This window comes from Balaenoptera borealis, assembly GCF_965194805.1.
Source record: "Balaenoptera borealis genome assembly, chromosome: 8".
Lineage (NCBI taxonomy): Eukaryota > Metazoa > Chordata > Mammalia > Artiodactyla > Balaenopteridae > Balaenoptera > Balaenoptera borealis.
The window spans coordinates 46,802,746-46,827,005 of record NC_138865.1 but is presented as its reverse complement, the minus strand read 5'-3'; the positions used below and the strand labels follow the sequence as shown (position 1 = coordinate 46,827,005).

At 37.9% G+C, this 24,260-nt stretch overlaps 1 protein-coding gene across 8 annotated transcripts in view; it reads right to left on the bottom strand.

The window, feature by feature from the left end:
- LINGO2 (leucine rich repeat and Ig domain containing 2) overlaps nt 1–24,260 on the bottom strand; it is a 1,216,268-nt gene that overhangs the window by 112,128 nt on the left and 1,079,880 nt on the right. Inside the window, exon 1 of one of the 8 annotated variants that reach the window (XM_082400560.1) lies at nt 3,151–13,741. The exons of the other annotated variants lie outside the window; for them this stretch is intronic. The gene's annotated coding sequence lies outside the window, so the exon portion shown is untranslated. Of the gene's footprint in view, nt 1–3,150; nt 13,742–24,260 lie in introns of those variants that run through there. 8 annotated transcript variants of the gene reach the window in all.

Below are 24,260 nucleotides of genomic sequence, written 5' to 3'. Positions count from 1 at the left end.
GCATAGTGCCTGACATTTAGTAAGTTCTCAGTAAGTAGCTGTGCCAGTCAGAAAGTCATCCCTCTTAGCTGTTTATGCTTGCCAATGAATAATTCCAGCTGCTAGCTGATAGGAAAAGGTTTAATGGTAAAAATACTTGATACTATCATCATGAAAATCAATTCCAGTGGTCTCTAAGATGGGATGTTCTCACTAATAGTGGTGGGCGGAGGAGGTGTGATGCCATCACTGCCATGCTCAAAAGAAAATATATATATTATAATTATATATATGTATTTTGTAATTAAGAAAAATCTTTAATCTGTATGGATATATGACATACTAATTGTCACCCATATATGGTCCATATTTCAAAAGGTATCCGAGGTATTTTTAGGCAAGAGAGGAAGTGCTATCATACAGAGGTATAAAAATAGGTATAAGAGACCTAAATCATTCCTTGTTTTTCAACACACTGCAATTGCTTAAGTAAATTTACAGTTTCTATAACAGGCTTAAACTAAATAAATGTCACAAAGTAGACAAATGGCTTTAAAAACTTCCTTGCAAGCAAACCAGAGTTTGAAGATAAAGCAAAAATGCAAATTATATAAGCATAAATGAACTACAAGAAACTTGCAGAATGAAGTTGCCTCCAATTTCTAGTATAAACTTTCAACCAATTTAAAAGGTAAACACAGTAACAGTCTAATTAGGGAAAAAAAAACCTCATAAAATTCCCAATCGATCAAGAAATTTTGAAATATGAACTTAAATTCTCTCCTAATACATTAGCTAAGATTAGTGGATGATGGGATAAAGAATAAAGACATTACAATTTCTAAGACATTGAAAATATAGATTATTCCAACTAAATCTAGTCTATTTAACATTTACTATTTTTCTTAGGTATGTGACAATTGTACATATACACTAGCTATATTATATATTAATATACTCATTATTATATGAGATGTATTATTAATATATATATTTCTTAAGCACAGAGGAAAAATGGGATGGCTCTGGGGTATGAAAGGTATTCTGTCTCATTGTAAGTCTTTAGACCAATGCTTTCTCTAAACTTCCCACAGGCACAGGCTTGATGAGTCCAGATATTTAAGTGCAGAAACAGAAAAAAATAACTCAAGGCTGAAAGAGAAGTGGGATATGGAGCGGCTGCAGACTGAGATCTGAATCTGATACACCTTGTCCGATTCCCATGGAATGCGGTCCTCCCCAGCATTGTTCTATGATGCCACAGCACTGGGGACTATCTTCTGCTCTCTTCCTCTTTCTCTATTAGAACGTTTAATTAAGGAATCAGTATTTTCTACTTCAGAGCCATACAACCATCAATATCTACCCAGTTTTAGCACTGTATTCCCTAATACATGTATGAAAGTATAGTATAATTTCTAAATGTACCTTTTTGGAATAACAGTTTTACTGAGATATAATTCACATTTAATACAATCCACCTATGTAAAATGTACAATTCAATGGTTTTCAGTATATCCAGAGTTGTGTGACCATCACCACATTTTCATCAGTTCTCCGAAAAGCCCTGTACTCATCAGCAGTCATTCCCTCTTCACTTTTCCCACCCACAGCACTAGGCAAACACAAATCTATTTTCTGTTTCTATAGATTTGCCTATTCTGGACATTTCACATACCTAATATATTTTTAGTACTACGTCTATTCCTTATCCCACACTGCAAAATTCTACCCGGGTTCAGAAGGACGTAACTTTGCTCTGACATTCTCTTGCCCTGACAGAAGAAAATCATAGACCCAAGACGGAAAGCTCTCAGTATCAGGCTAGTTTCTGGAATAATCCACAAGTTGCAGAATATAGCTAGTAATAGTGCATACTTTTTTGTCTGTATGGAAATGGAGGAATGTAATAAAATATCATGTATCACTACAAAGTCTTTGGTTTTTAAGCCTTACACATGATTGTAAATGCTTAATACCTCTGGAACATTTTTCTGGAATACTGTGTTTTAAAAATTTAATCCAGTTAGTCTTTCACATAATATTAATTGAGCCATAAAATATATGCCAGGCACTATGCTTGATTTTTACAACAATCCATAAAGTAGGTCAGTATTATTATTCCCATTTTAAAGATAAGGAAATTAAGGACTTCCCTGGTGGCACAGTGGTTAAGAATCCGCCTGCCAATGCAGGGGACACGGGTTCGAGCCCTGGTCCGGGAAGATCCCGCATGCCGCAGAGCAACTAAGCCCATGCGGCACAACTACTGAGCCTGTGCTCTAGAGCCCGCAAGCCACAACTACTGAGCCCGTGTACCACAACAACTGAAGCTCACGCACCTAGAGCCCATGCTCCGCAACAAGAGAGGCCACCGCCATGAGATGCCCGCACACCACAATGAAGAGTATCCCCCACTCGCCGCAATTAGAGAAAGCCTGTGCGCAGCAATGAAGACCCAATGCAGCCAAAATAAATAAATAAATAAATTTACTAAAAAAAAAAAAATAATAAAGATAAGGAAATTGAGATTCATAGAAGTAAAGTGAGCTGCCCCAAATCACACAACTCATACATGGAAGAAATAAGAATTGAATTTAGGTCTTCATTCTCCATCGTGTGCACTTTCCATCATGCTACATTTTCTACCCTCAAACAACGTCCTTCTGGTATAAAGACTGTGCAAGAGCTAAGTCCATAGAAAACAATTTATACTCTTCCAAGACCATTTTTTAAAGTTACCTATGATTATAGTTCAGACACTTCTATATGCAACAGAAATGCTTCACTATAATTGATATTGTGGGTCTGAGGACCCAGCATCAGGTTAAAAAGAAAATCCCTCTTTCCTGGTTTGCTGTTTCCCCCAGTGGCCCCAAATGCAGAAGGGCTTAGACATTTGAGCTCTAGAATTTACCATTCTCCTCATTCACACCTCAATACACAATTCTCTCTCCTGGTTATTAAATCCCAGTGGGCTTGCTGCAAAATAAAAAAATAACGTAAGACAAAAAAATAACATGCAGTCATTTTACACAGAGTCTGGTGTTAGAAATTCAGTAGGGAGAGAAGAAATGAAATGCGGGGAAAAGAACTGGCAGAATACAAGGTCAGCCCCCATCAGCAGCAACAGTGACATAACAATATCAGAAAAATGTCTGATCACCTTACCAATCATTGTTGGCTCTTGTTGTGTTTAGTGCAGTGTGTTTCGAGTAGATTGTTGTTTTTCTAGCTTCTAAGTGCCTTTGGCTTAAAGACACCAACACTTCCACGAGGTGTACACATTTAACCCGGGGCAGGAATCATCTTCTGCAGAAAACAGGGCTGCCTCTATGCAGGTGGGGTTTCCAGAGCCCACTGGCACAAGTCCTCTGTGAGCGGACACGGGCCAAAACAGGCAGGACTGCATGGATAGATCAGCTGGGCTTGTCTTGGTACAGTAACCTAATAAACTCCAACTGTGCAAGGCAGCACTGGTGCTGAGAAACCCGATTGTTCATAGTAACAGGACTTTCTCTAGTACGGTTGGTGAGAAATTCAAGTGTCCTCTCTGCTAGTAATATCCGGGGCACTACTTCATTTAATTAACCCCCGGAGAGCCAGCCAAGGCACTGCTCTGATTACAAAATAATGGGTCCATCAGGCACAATTAGTACCCAAGTGAAACATGGCAGTTTGCATGAAAACGATTGAAGTAAACAATTTCAGGCGCTGAAAGGGGCTTGCTTCCTAATTAACCCTTAGAGGGCTCATCTGTTTTGCCTGAACAAAGCCCAACCCCAAACCTTTGCCAATTGGCATGATGGGGAAATGGTTTTTGCATCAGATCTGGCTAGGCATGGCACTGGCAAGTGGAAATGACTAATCCCTGAAGACTTACACCATAGGACACCTGGAAAACACACAGGGTTCAGTGAACATATTAAAGAGTGGATATATTATGGAGAATGAGTCCTAGAAAGAGTCTTGGAAAAATGCAAATTCTTGGAAGAACAGCTTCCCTGCCCTTGCTACTTGAGGACAAGACACGTTTTCTTCTCTCTGACAGCTCCATAGAAATTAGTATAAGACCCTCCATGCAGGATGTGTACAGCCTAACTTGTGGGTGTGATTTGTTTTAAAGCGAGATTGGAAGTGATAAAACTGTTGGTTTTTTTGGACTCTACATAAAAAAATAAACCAACTTCTATCTCAATATCAATTTTAATAAGCACATTTTTTATTCTGTATTCTGATGAGTGTTGCATTTGATTTTTCTTTGCTATATCGCTAGCCCCTAGAGCAACGCTTGGTACAAAGCAGGTGTTTCCAAAAATACTTGTTGAATAAATGTGTGAATGACCTAAAAAGAGGCTATTGTGAATGAGGGGGTAGAGGAGTGGGCAGTAATTATCCAAAAGCACATATTTAAGAGGTGCATGGATAAAAGAGTAATGCTTTACATTTGCTATGTTGTGTTTGGTCTTTATTACCTTTAACAGTACATATATTTTTAATTATCTTTTCAAAATATACACCTTCTAAAAGTCTAAGAGAGTCAGATTCAAGATATTGGTTACTAAATAAACAAAACTCCTCTATTACTCCTTAGATTTTAAGTCTTCCTGGGAATAGGGGTGAACATGTGTTGGATGCAACGTGGTGTGATGGTAAAAGGTGGCACCTTTGGAGCCATAGCCCCTGATTTTGAATATTGACTTTGCCAAAATTTTGCTATGTAAACTTTAAAATGTATCTAACCTTCCTAAACTATAGTTTCCTCATCTATAATAAAATGGGGCTAATACCACCTACCTTAATCTCCATGTAAAGGACTCAGTAATTGTTAGTGATGATGATAGTGATAAAGTTTTGATTCTCATGAGAAAGAAACTTATAGCAGCAGCTCACAAATTAAACACAGCAATATTCAATTGTTCACAGGTACAGGAAAGAACTTTGAGTTGTACACATGCACACACACGCACACAAAAACACATTAACGCAGATAGTGTTCTCGATATAGATCTTGACAACATACCAAAAATAAAACCTAGCCAAAGAGGTTCTTTTATGGATCCTATTATGCCCAAAACAGCACCTCAGAGAAGCGTGTCCTGAACAAGGATGCCATGGTCTGATTTGTGCAAAGCCCCTGGAAATCTTCAGTGTGGCAGAATCAACACCTGTTCCCTTATTTACCTCATCTTTACGCAAATGAAGCCTACTGACTTGGGTATACCAAAGAGAGAGCCTGGATTTCCCCATGATTTTGATTGTCAGATTGGCTGTCATGTATCATATTCTTGATATATTTGTGGTCAGCAAGAGAGAACAAAGCTTGGAAATTATCAGTGGTTGCTTATGTTTCATTTGGTCAAAGGAATACTGAGTTCCTGGCTTTTACTTGCCTGTGTGGCATGAGTTCAGGAGTGGCACCATGGCAATCACAGTAAGAGGCCATGATCTCATGCTTAGAGGAAAAGCTTCTCAGCTGGGCTCCTTGTGGTCCTGAAATTGTATCATGACCTCAGCCCCTTTGGGGCTTCCTAGGTGGAAATCTTAGCTAGGAGAATAGGAATACTCCAGAGGATGGAGACAGGTCCCCTTCCACACGAGGCTCAAAATCCTGAGCTTAGGCTTCCCTTATTGAACTGCCATTGAATGATAAGATTTAGAGGGAAGAAATGTATCTCATTCCAGAAAAAATTATCTTTTATTCTTCCTCCAAGGCCGACTTAACAAGGTCTTTAAAAAATAGAGGGGGTCTTAAAGAAACCCATCTGGCTTCTGAATGCCAAATTTGCTCTAAATTCCTGGGAGTCAGGCTAGGCTGTCAATATACTCTGAGCTGTAATATGTTATTCATGTTTCTCTGAGGTCATCAATGTCTTTGCTTGCTATTCTTACCATTCTTCAGAATAATGGTGCTTAGTGAAGCAATTTCTTTTTAACTCCTACCATGTGCTTAGTTACATGCTATATTCAAAATTCTATTTTAAAATTCTACATCTCATCACCGTCCTTCCTCCAGAGGTTTAAATACAATCTAGACCTCTCCACCCATCTTGTTACTTGCTTAATAACTAATATCTACAGATATGGATTATGAACCTCAGTCTTCTTCTTATATGCCAGCACTCAAAGTTTCAAAATATTCAGTATCACACACCTTTTAAAATATTTACAAGCACAGAATATTTTTTACAGTACCAGGCCATTTAAAAATCTTTGTGAAAAGTTAAATATCAGCAACTGCCAATCCATTCTCCAGGGATGCACTATTAAATTGCACCTTGAAAATAAGTTACCAGTAAGAATATTGCACATTTACCAAAACTTAAAGGTACCAGAAAATTCCACAAAAATCTCGGATGTTACCTTTATTGGATTAAGTGTGATAGTAAGGAATACTAGGGCTCACTGAAAAAAGGTATTGTATTTGAAAACAAGAGCGCTCAGATCTTTGTGCTTTACTGGAAAAAGGTCCACATCTGGAGTTACTGAACATGTGTTTTAGGAACCCAGTTGTGCCATCAACAAGCTGTGTGACCCTGGAAATTTCACTTTGCCTCTATGGGCCACTTTCTTCCCTGCAAAACATGATTCACAGGATTGTAGTGTGGACCCAAAACTTACTACTGTCAATAAACTCCAGGATGTTAGGAATTTCTAGATCATAAGTAAATCTTGGGTAATAAAATGTCATTTTGAGAAGCAAAGGATGTGGCACAAACCATGAGTCTTTAATGTCATGCTACTACTGCTAATATCTCACATTTTATTGGCAATTAATAACTTAAAAGTCATTTATCAACACATAAACTTCTTTGATTATTACAACAATCCTAGGAGGTGGATATGCTTGGCATTCCAATCTCCATTTTACACATAAGACAATAGAGGATCAGAGAGTTAAAGTGACACCCACTGAGACCTCAGTCTCTTAATACATAATTTATTTATTTTTTAATTTATTTTTTAACATCTTTATTGGAGTATAATTGCTTTACAATGGTGTGTTAGTTTCTGCTTTATAACAAAGTGAATCAATTACACATATACATATGTCCCCATGTCTCTTCCCTCTTGCGTCTCTCTCCCTCTCACCCTCCCTATCCCACCCCTCTAGGTGGTCACAAAGCACCGAGCTGATCTCCCTGTGCTATGCGGCTGCTTCCCACTAGCTATCTATTTTACGTTTGGTAGTGTATATATGTCCATGTCACTCTCTCACTTTGTCCCAGCTTACCCTTCCCCCTCCCCGTCTCTAATACATAGTTTAATTCTTTCCCTTATGTCCTGAACTTAGGAGTAAAGCTATCTCGGGAAATGTACTCAGCAAAGTTACAGCACAGCACTTTTAAGCATCAATTAATTTTCCTGAATGACTGAAGCCTTTGCCCCCTCTAGAATGCCTTTATTTACCTCTTGATTGAATCACTAAATTGCTCAAAGTTCATGGAATCCTACTTTTTCCTTCTCATTCATTCATTCATGCATGCTACCTTAGCTCAGGCTGCCATGACAAAATACCTTAGACTGGGTGGCGTAGACAACAGAGATTTACCACAGTTCTGGAGGTTGGGAAGTCTAAGATCGAGATGCTGGCAAGGTAGATTTCATTCTGAGCCCTTTTCTCTCAGCTTGTAGGAGGCTGCCATCTTGCTGTGTGCTCACATGACTTCTTTGTGCCCCAAGCAAAGTGGGGTGAGGTGGTGGCACTCTTTCACATCTCGTCTTAAAAGGGACTAATCCCATCTGGAAGGCTCCACCCTCATGACCTCATCTAAACCTAATTACCTCCCAAAGACCCCATCTCCAAATACCATCACACTGGGGGTTAGGGCTTTAACATATGAGTTTTGCAAGGACACAAATGTTTAGTCCATAACACATGCATTCATTCATTCAACAGTAACCATTACAGGGTTAGTTGTAACAACTTTTACTCATTTAGCAGTGAACAAACAATGTTATGTTCCATATACATCCCACTAATTTGATCTTAAAAGCAATTCTATAATATGTTAAGCAAACATCTTATTTCCATCCTCCATATTAGGAAGCTGAGTCTCAGAGAGGGAAAGTTAACTTTTGAGCTTGCTTTTTAAATTCAGGACTTTTGAGTACAAATCCAGTTCTCCATACACAACACAGCAAGGTAATGTGAAAGATGCAAAGGTATTCATTCGTTCGTTCATGCAAAATATTTATAGAAAACCTGTATTTGCCCACTACAGTTCCTGGGGATACCCAGTGAATAAAACACACTGAATCATGCTGTCCTTTTGAAGCTTATCTTCTAGACCTTTTACCATCAGAAGCATGCAGTTTGAAAGGACATGTGCAAAAAACCTACAGTACAGGGAAGAAGATAAACAGCCACGTGAGCAGGGAACGTGGGAAAATGTTACAGAATTTCAGAGCACACAAAGACTGTTTCCGGTAGAAAAAATTAAAAAATTTTTTCACAGAATGGGAAGCCCTTGAGGTGAAGTTTGGAGGACAGGTGGACTAAAGATGTAAGCGAGCAAGAAAAAGAGAATAGAGGGTCCACTAGACTGTCAGTTCCCTGAGGAAAGGGGTTTTGTCCCTTTTATTAAGGGCCTAGGACAGTTACTGGCATTTAGTAAGTGCTCGATATTTATTAAATTAGCAAAGGATAACTCCAAGCATAGAAATAATATGAATGGCATTCTGAAGGAGGGGAGATAAATCTCAAGGTATGTCTATGGGAGCTTCCATAGAAAGAAAAGATTGGCTGCCTTTAACCTAAAGACCACAGGGAATATATACTTATTCACTTCCCTTAAAAATAATAATAATGTGGGTATTTGTATCTCTACTTGACAAATGAGGAAATTAAGGCTCAAAGATATTGTGTACCTCACCCAAAATCAACTAATAAATGAGTGATAAAAAGTGGATATATGTTACATATCTACGTCCATCTGATTCTAAAGCTTGAGTTCTTTCTGTGATGCTTTCTCTTTACTCTGGAAATAAATATAAATGTAGACATGAATATAGATATAAATATAAAAATATATTTAGGAATTGTATTTGTTATCCTAGAGTGAAAACAAAAAAAGAGTCAAAGACATCATTAATAAAATGACTGTATGACTTTGAATCATTCAGCTCTCAATGTCTTTGTATCCTGTCCTATGCCACATAAGCCCTCCTAAAATTTGCACATAATGGTCTAGGTAAAGTACAGATTTTGTTGGAACAAGAAATGACCATCCTATCTTCATCACCCTCCTACACATAAGTGCTTACTTACAAATATCCTATCTTCCATCCACCAGCACAAAGCATGATTTATTTAAATGAGTAATAAAGAATCCTGAATCCTTCTATTTTCCTGCTCATGTGGTTTCTGGGAGGAGGACTAGTTTAATATTGGTATTTATTGACACCTGCAGTTGATGTCTTGAACACACTGTGGACAGAGTCTGGACACTCTACTTCTCTATTCTGCATTCTGAGAACGATCTTCCTAAGAAAACACAGCTGTAGGCACACCTTTCAACCTTCCTCTTTGGGGTGGTTCCCAAGAGGTGGCCATCCAGGAGAATATTAAGTAGAGATTACACCTATTTGCCTCAGAACATTTCCCATCTCTGAGTTTTTAGCAGAAATAAAAGCCTTCAAAATCCCAACCACATAGCTTGCTTTATGAGGTGACTGCTCAGTAAAGAAATGAATCTTGACAACACAAAGTAATACTTCACCTAGACTACACTTATCAGGCCAAAAGGTTTAGTCCTATTTCTTTGGAGTGAAGAATCATATATGCCTTCCCAGTAGGGCTTCAAAATATTCCATTTTCTGATTTGAGCTTTTAAGCAATAACCACTTGGTAAACGAAGCAGAAACTCTCCCTCTGGATTGTTTTATTGTTGTTGTTGTTTTTGTTTTTTAATTGCTAGGAAGTGAGGCAGGAACACAGCAAATATCTTTTGTTCATTTCATCTGTAACTTCACCAGTACGAAATACCCTGGAGTTTTGCTCAAATATTATTGCTGAGGGGCCAGGAGCTATTCTGTTTTTTAATATATCTGAGGTTAGTCCACTTAAAGACCAGAAAGGGCAGGGATTGAGACCCTACCAGTACTCACGGTGCTCTGATAACACAGCACGCCATTTGGGGTTTCCTGTCTTTTCTGTCTCAGGTCTGCATTTGATGGTTCAGACCTGTCTCTGCTCTCTAGTGACCATGGACTGGTTTGGTATTTACTTATACTCCCTTGGTCTTTGGTTTGACTTCTTAGTTCACATCTTCATCCTGATTCATGATGTCTTCCACACACACCCTGGTCCTGAGCTTATTTGATCTGGATCTCAACAGACCCCATCTCTAATTCTCCTTCTGACCACCCCCTTGGCTTCTCAGTGGTTTTACCGGCATTTGAAGGAGCAGAATGCACATGAAGTCCAACTCCTTCTTAAAGTCAAGGCCATCCCTTAGCTGGACCACCTCAAAATAGTGACTTAATTTCTCCAAGTCTCAGTTTGTCTTTTCAGTGAGAATGGAAATAACTGGCCTGCCCCAGCTATGTTGTAGGGATGCCATAAGTTGATATATGTGAAAGAACTTCATAAAGTATGAAGTGCCCTTTATACAGTTAAAGTACAACAGAAAACTCTATTTTAGGTTAGTTCTCTGCTGCCCTCTCCTGGTTCCCAGTTTCTGTAACTAAGATTTAACTGGGAATTAACACTTTTGATAGGAGAAACTGTTTTAAAAGATATACTCCTGTTTACATATATAGAAGGTGTAGGCCACACCCATTGGTTAAGGTTTTCCTAAAGTCTATTCACATTTAGAGTGCAACTCTTCTGAATTATTTTTAACTCACATTTCTTTATCTTTGTGTTTTTCAACTCAGTCTTATTCTCTGTGCCATCAAGGTCATTTTTTGATGGAGATTTTCTTAAAAGGGTGCTCTACGATGTTCTCCAAGAATTTCTTCTAAAATATATCTATTTTACTATTTCTGAAGCTGGGTTTTCTTAATTGTATCAGATTATTTCAATGAAGGCTTTTCAGAGAGGACAAGTAAGACTCATTCTTTCCTTAAATGATTTGTTGACTGAGACATCAAAGGAATTCTATTGTGTGTCATGCCACCAGGAATAACAACTAAGTTTATAATCAGACAATGACAACTGCATCACAAGTGCTCCCTGGCTGACAATAGTTGACAAAGTTGTCATCTATTGCAAGACCTACCTTGAGTTCAGAGAAGACAAAATGTGAAAAATATATTTCCTAAAATTGATGAATGTTTCATCTTTTTGATATTTTATTATCCATGATCCCTGCAACGGTGGTTGTAAAACCATCCAATTGGTTTTATAATGACTTCAGGCTATGATGAGATTTTAGCATGCCCAGCATTCACTGGCATATAATGCCAGAATCCTTTACTCCACTGACCATCTACCACATGTCAGGTAATTCACACCTATGCACTGCAAGTATGCACTTGAAAGACATGGCTTTTGCCTTTCAGAAACCACAGCTTGTAATGTGTGCTCCTGTCTAGAGGAGAGGGCATGCAAGTTATAGACCAGATTGGCACATAGAAACTTACTGCAGGGCCAACTCTTAGAATAGTCTGCTGATCCAGGCATCTCAATTTAGAGATGAAGAAACTGAGGCCTGGCGAAATTAGTACCTTACTCAAGGTCAGACACATGCACTAAACAATGCTAATTGTATGTACTGTATGTTGATTTTTTTGTCCTGGAATAATTTAATTTGATTTTAACTAAAAGAAGATTTGTAATGAATTTATTTCATTCTGATGGTTTTATTTTATATAAGGATAAGTGAAAAGGGTGCAGTATGAGTAACTTAACTTTTTTCTTTTTATTCTTTTAAATTATGGAATTTTATTTTTTATTTTTAAATTATAGAATATTTTATACTTATGAAATTATATTTATAATGTATTATGAATAAAATGTATGAAAAGTGCTAAAAGAACACCCACATTAAGAAATAGGATATTTCATTTATCGTTGAAGCCCCTTATGAGGCTGTCCCCCTCTCTTCCCCTCTTAGGTCATCAGCATTCAAAACTTTTATTATTCCCTGGCCATTTCTTCATATTTATAATACATATGCATATAGCCTGAAATATTATTTTTACATATTTTAAAATTTTATACAAGGAGTATCAAAGCATACGTATTATTCACATTTTTTTTTTTCTGTTCAACGTTATGTTGATGCGATTCACGCTGATTTAAGGATCTGTTTCATTCATTTCACTGTTGTTTAGTTAACACTGAACCACAATTTACCTATTCATTCTCCTGTTGATGGAAATTTGTTGCTTCCAGTTTTTATTATTATAATCAATGATGTACATTTATTCTGTTGTACATATGTAGAACTTTTCCTAGCTTATATGCATAGGAAAATAATTTGTGGGTCATTAAATGCCCACATCAGCAATCTTACTGGATAATTTATACACATACCAGAAACGTAAGAAAAATCTCCTTTCTCCACAGCTCACTAAGACTTATTATCCTACTTTAAAAAAATTTTCCAATTTGGTGGGTCTAATAGTATCTCATTGTGGTTTTAATCTGCACTTCCTTGATTAAAAATGAGACAATACCCTTTTATGTATTTAGTGGAATGTTCAGTTTTCTCTTCTGTGAAACGCCTGTTTATACTTCTGCTTTTAAGTTTTTTCTTTTAAGTAGCTTGTCTTTTTCTTACTAATTTGAAGAAGTTCTTTATGTATCATAGATACTAATTCCTTTTTGGTTTTACATATTGTAAATATCTTCTATCATTTTGTGACGACTTTCCTCATTTTTGTATATCCTTTGATGAATAGTTTACAATTTTAAGGTAGTCAAATTTAAGTTTTCTTTTATTATTTCTGATTTTTGTATCATGTATTAGTTTGAAGGAAATACCAGATTTTTTTGTTTTTTTGTGTTTTTTTTTCCATACAGATTAACAATTGTTCCAGTAATGTCTCCTGAATAGCTCATCTCTTCCCTAGTGGTCTGCAAGATTATGTCTGCCATATTATTGTATGGTCTATTTGCATATTCCTTCACCTGTGTGTCATGTCTTAATTACTACTGTTTTTTAATCAATCAATTTTTGGTATTTGGTACTACAACTAACCCTGCATTTTCTTCTTCATGAATTGGCTTTCACTGATCCTTTGTTTTTCTGTATACATTTTACAATTATATTAGGATTTACTTGGAAATGCATTTGATTAATCAGATTTTTTTCTCATTTGATCTTTTCCTTCTAATGGTTTGATATTTATATATACAAATTACAGTCTGTTAATTGTCACCATGAAAGTGTGACTGTGAATACTTAAACTCTAAAGTTAATCAGTGTCTTTAACCTCCTCTCAAACAGCAAAAAGATCTTAGAGTACTTTAAATTCTGACCCCCTCCTGGCTTACCTTAAATTGCTTTTTGACAGTTTACCCTAAGCTTTTTAAAAATATTTTTAGTCCTACCAATTAGACATTACTATGTTTGTCTTTTCAAAGGACATCGACTTAAATCTACCAACATACATGTCATTTTCTTTGCTCACTTTCCTTTTTTCATCTCAGATTTTCCTCTGGTATCAATTCTTTCTTTCTGAAATATATTCTTTGGAAGTCAATTTTCTATAATTGAATTTGTTTTACCCTGGTTCTTGAAAACATAGTTCCATTGGGTTTAAAATTTTAGATTGACGGTTCTCTTCTGTATCTATTAAAAATTCATTCTACAATCATCTTCTGGATTCCACAACTGCTGTTGAAAAGTTACCTGTAAAAACTTGTTGCTGATGCTTTGTGAGCCATCTTTTCCCTCTGGCTGCTTTTGAGGGTTAAACCAAGGAGCTCCTCCTTGAAATTCTAAACCCTGCTCTTTCATTTTGGTCTTCAACAAAAGTCATTGGAAGTTGTGTAGTAAAGTTGGAAATAGGAAATATGTAGTGACCATGGCAAGCAGGAATACTTTTCACTAACATTTATCACATGACTGAATAAAGTGTGACTGCAGAGCTCAGAGGGTTTTATCTCATATAGAACTATAGTGAGTCACTCTAAGACAAAAACACTTTGCTGATGTAGACATATGACCAGAAAAAAAGTCTGACATTATAAGAACACTGACAGTCAGTGGAACACCAAGATGTATTTCCACTAAATGGTATAGACTTATACTACTCATTTGTAGAGTAAATGAACGAATATTCAGCCCATGACTTAAATACTTCAAAATGTTCTATAAGAAATAAGAGTAAGTCTAAATAAAGGGATAAAGTGCATTGAATATGACTGATTTCTAAAAATCACATATAAAATATGTTTTTATCTGCTCAAATGAGCCATAATAAAATATGTTCATGTTTTGTATACTATCTTATAGGAAAGGATAGGAGTTAGCTGATGCATATAAGTTGATGTATAAGCTGATGTATATAAGTTGTATATTTGTCAAATTTTATTAGCTATATTTATTCACTCATGGATTTATTCATGCACTCAAAAATACTAAGGTCTTCTGCGTTCTGGGAAGCCATGTTCCTATTTAATTAAATGGATCAAAGCCAGTCCCTTATTTCTTCACAGAGAGAGAAAACAGAAACCTCTTAGGCTACGAAGGAATCACAACATAAGTGTGCTATTTAAGCACCATTGGGGAAATGTTGTTTCATTAAAATGCCAGCTAAATTGAGTAAATGAGTTGCAAAAACTAATAACCAAAACTCACTCCAATGTTACCCAGATATTTTTACAGGGCTTTGCTGTATTCTTTGATATAATTGCCAAAAAGAAGGATAGAAGGAAGGAAGAAAGGAAGGAAGGAAGGGAGGGAGGGAGGGAGGGAGGGAGGAAAAGGGAGAGAGAAATCATAAGAAAAGGAAGAAAGCATCCCCAATTTGATGACAAACTCAAGCTCAAATTTCAGGTACAGTCAAAATGAACCTATCCTACTATTTCTTTGAAAGAACAGGGCTAATCTGATTATGATCTAGAGAATGAAGTGGTTGTAATTTATCTGTCACAAATGTCATTATAGTTAAGTGGTGGTTAAATGTACATATTTTTGAAAACTTAAAGCATAACAAATAAAACAAACAAATATAGTCTCTGCCTAAAAGCACGCTGGTGGTGTACTGACAAAGCAAAACTTAACTCCCTTACTCCTACTTTGAGTCCATCATCTGTACCAATGAGAAGGATGGTCAAGCTGGTAAGAGAGGGCCGTGCCTTAGTGCGAAGCTATGGACCCCCAATCAAGGTGACGTCCCTCTCAAGAAGTGAGTGTCTCCTTCCCAGATGGAACTGAAGTTTAGATTGCAACGTTGCTAACAGCAATATCTGAGAAATATATAGAGAATAGGCACTAAAGGACTGAATGGGACAATATCTTGATTTTCAAAAAAACCTTAGTGAACTTAAAGACACTTCTCAATATGATTTTAAAATAGACTATTTTAAAAAGAGTTTTGTGAGCAATTAGAAAAGGCAATCATGGGAGCTACCAAATATTCTCTGGTAACTTATAACTGACCTTGCTTGATTTAGGGGTAAAATCTCTAGACTTTTCTACTAGTGACATCTTATAGACAGAGTGGGAACATATTTCATCTAGACAGTTTGCTTAAAAAAGGGGGGGGATAAAGATGAAAATATAGTTCAACACTTAGCAGATACATAATGGACAGGAGCTAAGGTATGTTGTAATAGCTAACAGGAGGGAAATCCCCAGGGAAATGGTGAAGCCCTTCAGGTCCTTGGTCCTTGTCTGATCAACATTTTTAGTAAGACTTGTGTTAAGACACATTGGTTAAGTTTGCAAGTAACAGAAACAGGAAAGAATACTAATATGTTTTATAGCAGAATAGAGTTCAAAAAAACCTCAACAGCCTGTAAAGATGAAATTAAATACAGATAATTGGAAAATCTAACACTTGAATGTAAGCATGACTTATTTAGTAAAATTTGTCAATTTAGAAGGTAAAAACATCAGGGTTTTAGAAGAGTGTATTCAATACAAGAACGTGATGGGGCTTCCCTGGTGGCTCAGTGGTTGAGAATCCACCTGTCAATGCAGGGGTTCGAGCCCTGGTCTGGAAAGATCCCACATGCCGCAGAGCAACTGGGCCCGTGAGCCACAATTACTGAGCCTGCGCGTCTAGAGCCTGTGCTCCGCAATGAGAGAGGCTGCAACAGTGAGAGGCCCGCGCACTGCAATGAAGAGTGGCCCCTGCTCCACGATGAAGAGTGGCCCCCACTTGCCGCAACTAGAGAAAGCCCTCGCACAGAAACGAAGACCCAACACAGCCAAAAATAAATAAATAAATAAATAAATAAAATTAAAAAAAAAAAACTTAAGACTTTAAAAAAAAAAAAGAATGTGATGATAAAATTCAGTTCTACTCTCTGCATCAAAAAGACCCCAGGAAGGACCCAGTCAGTAAAATTAATCTCTTCAAAGGCATTGTAGGCTATTTCTTTTTATTTCAGGTTTCCCATACCCTTCCTGTCAGTTACTCTAAAAGTACTATTAATGTTACCTTACATTTGTTATACTACTTCATGCTTTTAAAACTTTCTCTCCGGCCTCCCCCCACTTTTTGTTTGGTTCAGTGCACACTAAATAAGCATAATAATTTTTCAGATCTCCTCTGCTCCACGTACTACCTCTTGTCTACTTGTTGATACAATTATTTTTATCAAGAATAGATGTCAACTCCTAGAGGTTGGATTTCCCCAAGTTTCTTCCGAAGTCTCTTTCTTTTCTCTATAAACATATGCTCCCCAGGTGATTCTGGTCAGTTCCAAGGTTTTCAATGCCATTTTCATGATGATGACACCCATATTTACATCTCCATCTCTGATCTCTTCATTGATCTCCAGATTCACATATCCTGAATCTCTGGCACCTTCACTTGAATGTCACATTAAACATAACACAGCTCCAAACAGATCATGTGATATTTCCTTCTCCTCTGTTCAGCTGTCAGTGTCTACATCTCAGTAAACAGCATCATCCTCTACCCAGTTGCTCAAGGCAAAAATCCAGTTATCACCTTTGATATGTCTTCTCCTTTCAACCTGCTCGTCACCAAGCCTGTCATCTCTACCTCCAAAATAACTTCTGATAACAACCAACTCTGTCCATCTTCACTGATACGCCATAGTCTAAACCCACAAAATCTTCCCTATTTCCAAAACCTTCTATGTGTCTCCCCAATGTCGCTTATGCCTCCCTTAGAACATTCTCCAAAGAGTAGCCAAAGTTATCTTTCAAAACACACATCAGATTTTCCCACATTCCTGTTTAAAACCCTGTAACAGCTTTTCATTGCAACAAAAAGAATATCTCAATTTCTACCGGGGAATATGAGCCCCGACCTGATCTGGCCTGGTAGAATTTTTTCAGCTGCTTTTCCTTTCGCTCTCGCTTATTCATCAGAATCAAACCACACCGGTTTTCTTTCTATTCTTTGAACATACCAGATTCATTCCTGCTTTAGGGACTGTGGATTTTTCTGCTCCCTTTGCCTGGAATTCTCTGCTTCTAGGTTTTTAAATGGTTATTTTCTTCTTGTCATTTTGGACTGTATAATTCTTTGTTGTAGGGGTCGTTCTGGGCTTTGTAGGATGTTTAGCAGCAACCCTAACCTCTGCCCACCAGATACGATCATACCTTTCCAGTTCTGAAAACCAGAAATGGCCCCAGAAGGGAGGAGAGGCAAATCACCTCTGGTTGAGATTCACACTGTAAAGGAGTTTTTTTTTACGTTGATCTTTTATTTACATCTAGCTAGTACACAAAATTATTTGGAAGAAATCACTTCTTATGATGAACCATTGCAAAATCCTCAAAAAGAAAATAAAAGAGGGCTTCCCTGGTGGCGCAGTGGTTGAGGGTCTGCCTGCCGATGCAGGGGATGCGGGTTTGGGCCCTGGTCTGGGAGGGTCCCACGTGCCGCGGAGCAACTGGACCCGTGGGCCACAACTACTGAGCCTGCGCGTCTGGAGCCTGTGCTCCGCAACAAGAGAGGCCGCGACAGTGAGAGGCCCGCGCACCGCGATGAAGAGTGGCCCCCGCTTGCCACAGCTGGAGAGAGCCCTCGCACAGCAGCGAGGACCCAACACAGCCAAAAATAAATAAATAAATAAATAAATTTATTTAAAAAAAAAAAAAGAAAAGAAAAGAGAATAAAAAAAGGTGCCTGAATTTTAGAATTGGTCCTGGCTTTTATGGTGGTATGTAATGGGAATGTTTATTTGGGCCCAACTGTAATACTCAGAACTTAAGATGGGTATTTATTCAGTTACAATTCATGGTCATTTCAAATACGAAGCTCAGAGAGGTTTTGCAGTATTCTGGATAGAGAATGGACTACATAGATGGAGAGAGCTGTTCTGAATCTCAGATCTGCTACTTGCTAGCTGTGTGACCTTTGGTGAATCTACTTAATGGACCTGATGAGTCTCCTCCTCCGTACAATAGGAAGTGCAATCCTTCTATTTGAGATGTATTATAAAGATTAAGTGAAGCAATGTATGAAAAGGGCCTGGCTGAGTTTATAGCACAGAATAGATTCTCTTTGAATGGTAGCAATGTTTTCCAAAAGTAAGTGTGCTTTCGCTTGTACGCCATACGAAAGTAGCAAGTCTAAATGCGTATAATGATACAGAACCGATATGCAGTGAAAACACTGAGGGGATGTCTTTATGATTTCCATGCAAATAGAATTGCATGGAAAGTCAAGTATCAATTAGCGTGCTGCTTTCTGATTACACGTTGGACTTCTTGATCATAGAAACCTTCTTAATTAGATCTGATCTTTACGCTTGACATGTGCTATCACCCGTTCAAATTCCGATTTAATAATTTCATTTTGTTGAGCTATGCCTTCCTGCAAGAAGTAGGTGGGGGGGGGGGTGTTCCTATGTCACCTTGGTTTTTGAAGCACATCAAAGGTGAATAAAATAGAAAATCACCCTCTGAAACCTTATTAAGACAGATGAAGCTTTAGGGCTATCACCTTCAATTGCTGATTTTGAAAGACGTCATCTCGGATTTGCAGTGGAACATTATGTCACATCAGCACAAGTACGATAACCAGTTCGTACCCAAACTCAGTACAAAGCCTTCAATATGATTATGAAGAGTCAGAGTTAAAAAAAAAAAAAAAATCTTGCTGTTGATTGTCTGATTTAGGGTCAAGCCTTAGAGGTCTAGCATGGAAATAAGTCACATCTTAATAAAACTTTTCCATTCTTACAATGAGCGGGTATGGCCTCTAGCTATAAAACATGGGCGTAACATTTGGGCAGGGCTTTCCAAGGAAACGTTTTGGAAATGTTAATAGATAAATGGCAAATAATAGAGATCTGAAAGCTTTAAACTGGGTTATCAAAGCCTCTATTTTTTAGTTTCTCTAATCTGAATTTTATTATTTAATATCTTTAAACTAAATTCTATTCTCTTCATCACAGTAGGGAATACTCCAGTTAAGAAAAGGGAAAGTTCTCTCTCTCCTCTCACCTTCTCTCTATCCCTCCTTCCCTCCCTCCCTCTCTGGATCTCTTCCTCTCACTCTGAATTTTTCTGACTTTTATCATTTCTTCATTTCCTCTTTGTCTGAATTGTCCTACCATCTCATCATCATTCAGCCAGGAAAATCAGAGACAAAATTCTAGATGCTTTTGTAGTGATTGTGCAATCTTATAAGGCCTCAGTTAGTGGGCTCCAATTTTCCCTCTGGCATCACCATAATGATTTACACTTGTCACTTATTGTTCCCACCTCCAGGTACATTTGGGTGCTCCCAAAGCACCAGGTGCTTACCTCTGTCTTGGTACTGATCCCTGATATTATAACTCTACCCTTCCTTGCCTGCTTCCCCACTCAATTAAAAGCACCTCCCAGGTTGCAGTGCCCATCTTCAAGGATAGGATTGTACTCTAAGACTCACATGCTTTGCTAACCATCCTGTCTGTGAGCAAGATTCCCAAACAGGGTATGCTTTTGGTGAGCACAAAGACCTCCCTGTGGGTAAGAAGTCTGAGTACTTGCTCCGAGACAGCCTTGTGAGGCTCTATAATCCCTGGCCTTGGCCTTAGCCCCCTTTTGGCTCTGTAGACCAAGCCTGGTTGCTTTAAGGAGTGATCAGTGTTCAATATGGCTGAGCCTCTGGGTGGTGGTTAGAACCTACTTCTAGAAGGCGCTTTTGTTTTGTTTATCAAAAGACTCTCCTTCAGAGTGGTCAGATTTCAAGAAAAGCTGCCACTTCCTCCTCATAAAAGGTTGACTATTGCAATCTGTTTATTATTGAATTGACATCAATGTTACACCATTCTAAAATTTCCTTTGCATCACAAAGGGAAAGCCGGGAATGACACTTCCCTTCTCTTTACAGTTCCAGGTTAGAGCTGGCCTCTATGAAGATTAAATAAAGTAACGCATATGAAATGCCAAGCACAGTGCCTCGCATGGAGTAGCTAATCAATTTGAGGTCTTTTTCTCTCTCTCAACTTTGGATACTGGTGTCATATTAAGAGCATACATACCAAATCTAATGAATGTACAATCTTGAGAAGGCCATCAGACATATTTATTTATCCATAGTGATCACTTTTTCTTGAGAAGTGTTAACTATAATAATGGCAAAGCCTGGAACTGACCTAGTAGAAGTGAAAGTGAGGGAGGAATAAAGAACAGTTAACATGACATGTGTTGGTAAATTCATGTAAGAATAATTGTACACTATGTGTCACATCAAGATTGGGATCCAGTTTTTAATTAACTAATCATGATGATCCTGTCATATTTACTCTGTTGTGCCTATCTTCCTAGACCTTCTTGGATCTTAGAGCACAATCTGATGAAATATTAATTAAAAGAGAATTGGTGCATTCTGAAAGGCAAGGGTAGGAAGGCAATGGCTATACACACAGCCCTACAGCACACTGACTTAAAGAATTTGTTACAGTCTGCTTTCGGGTTACATTTTTCTAAAAGAGACAACCTTTGTTAGTACCAGAATCATTCTAACTACACTCTTTGTTTTCTTGGCCTTTTAAAAAAAAATGTTAAAGTATCACTCACTTGGCATCTATTATACACCTTCAGGTGCTGAGCCCTCACCTGACAACTCAAGGCAGGAGGATAGAATATAAATAAAGTGTTTGTAATAAGCAAGCAGGCTATCTCTCCATTCCAACAAAATAACTACATAGATATCAATCACACATGCTGAAGGAAATTATCAGTTAACAGGCATGTACAGGCATGTAGTATGTGCCAGGAAGTCATCAATATTATTTAATCCCTCAAACTAACCAATGTATTTTGTTAAAAACATATGAGGTAGGTATTCTTATTCCCACTGAACACACAAGGAAACTAAGGCTCATTTCCCCCAATGTTACACAGTAGTAGATGAAAGAGAAGGAATCCAAACCCTCTGATGTCAAATTCTATTATTTATACTATGGTATTTTACCTCAATAAAAAAAAAAAAAAGTGAGACTCTTGATTAGTTGTGTAATGCCAGAGAATTGCCTTGAACACTGTAGATGCTTCATCTAGGACTACTGGGCATTGTTGAGGTCTCTGAGCCAGAGTCTGGATATATAATTCCCTTTGGAATGGAGAAAGCCAGGGGTTAGGATGGATTTCAAATAGCTGAGGATCCCTGGAGGATGAGGATATGAGAGCATCTTTTGCAGGAGCTGATAATACTGGTTTTTGGTTCAAGGGCACAGCTACCATTGACTGTTGTATCAGATGCTCTGTGACCATTTTATACACAATATCTAATTTAATCTTCAAAAGAACCCTTGAGCTAGGAAGTATTATTAATTTTTCCTACAGATGAGGACTTGGAGACTTACAGTGGTCAGATAATTTGACTTAGGTCTCACAAGATCCAGCTAACCCTGAATTTCATGCTCATGAACGTTGTACTATAGTTTACAATTAAACATTATGTTGTATTCTACAATATAAGGTGCTTAACAAAAATCTGATTGCATTGACATATAAAAGTCATACCCTAGAAGTCTTGTTTTATCTGCACCTCCCAGACCATGAGAACAATAGCAGGAGAAGGGTACCTTCTAACTGACCCATCCTGGGTATCTTCAAAACCATTGAGATACCCAAGAATGGACGAGGTATGGCTTTGATGTATCACCCTTAAATGGTGGCTTTTCTGAGGGACTCTGAGGAGCTAGAGCTGTCACAGTCTGGCTTTAATCTGAATAAGCCAGCAGAATAAGAGAAATAGCTTAGCACTGATGAAATACATTTCTGATGCATCAAAAAACAAAACAAGAAATACTACTGGGTCAGAAACTGAGAAGCAAGATTGTCCACTGTGACCGATCTCTGCATTACTGGAACCAGTGCTGGTCAGTTTCAGACTCAGTGGCAAAGCTGAGGCAGAGCAGCCCTATGCCATGGGAAACATTCTGGCTCTCCCAGAAAGTGGGACATGGGAAGAAAGATGGATACCTTGTTACCTCATGTGAGTCATCAAGATGGCAGGACCCATCTGGGACAGATAAAGTCCCCAGTATGGAAATAGGAATCCCCCAGAATAGCATGTGGACAACAGGAAAAGAGAGACAAAGTAAGGGGCACCTGAGAAGTATATCACCTGGAAAATGGGATGTGTTTGTGAGTAAAATGAGGCTGCTCTCTCTATACTGAGATGAGGAAATCTCTAAGGAAAATTATTAATGAAACAAGAACAATGTACACAGCAGTTTGTTTGTATTTATATTAAAATAAGAGGTGTAAACAGCTTATAAAAATATTTGCTTCTGCTTATATATACTATATACATAGGACAACTCTGAAGGAATATGTCCCATTTACATCTGGACAAGGAGCTGGAGGATAGCAGTGTGAGGGAAACTTGCTTTTCACTAAAACCATTTTATGTCATACCACAAGCACATGCTACCTTATCTGAAACTAAATGTTTTTAATAATAAAAGAAAACATCTGTGTGTTTATGTGCACAGATGTTTCTGAGCCAGAAAAACAAACAAACAAAAAAACCCAAACACCCTGGAGAAATGCTGCACTATTTTCGGAATGAAAAGTTGATGCTGGTTCAGATTCAAAAAAAGAGGATACAACTCGGAAACTAGAGAGAAGAGAAGCAGCCTGCATTCCATTGCTCTCACCCAAAGCCATGGGTCCTGAATTGCAATTTTTACAAGGTAGGCAGCCAATATAACTAACCTGAAAATTCAGTTTCACCTTCCCAAACACCTCCATGACTTTACCTCATTTGAATCAAAGAATATTTATGGACGTTCCTATACAGGCAAGTTGAGCTTGATTAGGTCCCAATATCATTTCTCCCGCCTAATAAAAAGTAAAGAGTCTTTAAAACTAGTTCAGATACACTTTGTCTCAAAGTGAACAACTCTGAATTTATATATGTCAAAAGTGAGCTTGACAATACTTTTTTAAAGAAAAAAATACATCGCAAATAGAATCATGCACAGTGCAGCAAACGCTGGGTAATGGGAGAGTGAAGACCCACATTCCACCTCAGCCACATGCTTCTGACACTTCTGTGGAGTCACTATGTCCAGTTGATGTATCATTTACCTCCAGGCTATCACCTTACTGAAGTTTCCTTCAGTACAGGGAAAATCTAAATAGCAAGTGTGCTAGATTGATTGCAAAAATGGCTTCAATTCTTTCTCTCCCTGTATCCATAATCCTTGCAATATGACTTTGAAGTTCCTCCCATTAAATTCTACTTTCCCAACCTTCAGATCGGGGCTGCCTCATGACTTGCTTTAACAAATATAGTGTAGTGAATGACAGTGTCAGTGTCAAGCCCAGGCCTCACGTGGCCCTGTGTGCTTCTGCTCACTCTCTGTTGTAGAACAAGTCCAGGCCAGTCTTCTGGAGAACAGGTGCAGGAGAGCCAAGTCCCAGACCAGTTAGCTCCTAGTCCATCTGCCAGCTGACTACAGACTTGGGCCGAGGTACACAGATTAACTGAGCCCAGGTTAGGTCATCAGAACTGCCCAGTTCACCCATGGACTCGAGAATAAAAGCAGCCAGTTGTTGTTTTAAACCACTTAGTTGCAGGGCTGTTTGTTATGCAACATTATTGCAACAAGACATAAATTATACAGCAAGAAAACAAGGAACTTAAAACATTTTACATGTTTTACTAATATTTGTTCCGATGATCACTTCTATGAACATTTCTATTCAAGAAAAAAAGCACTTCTAAGC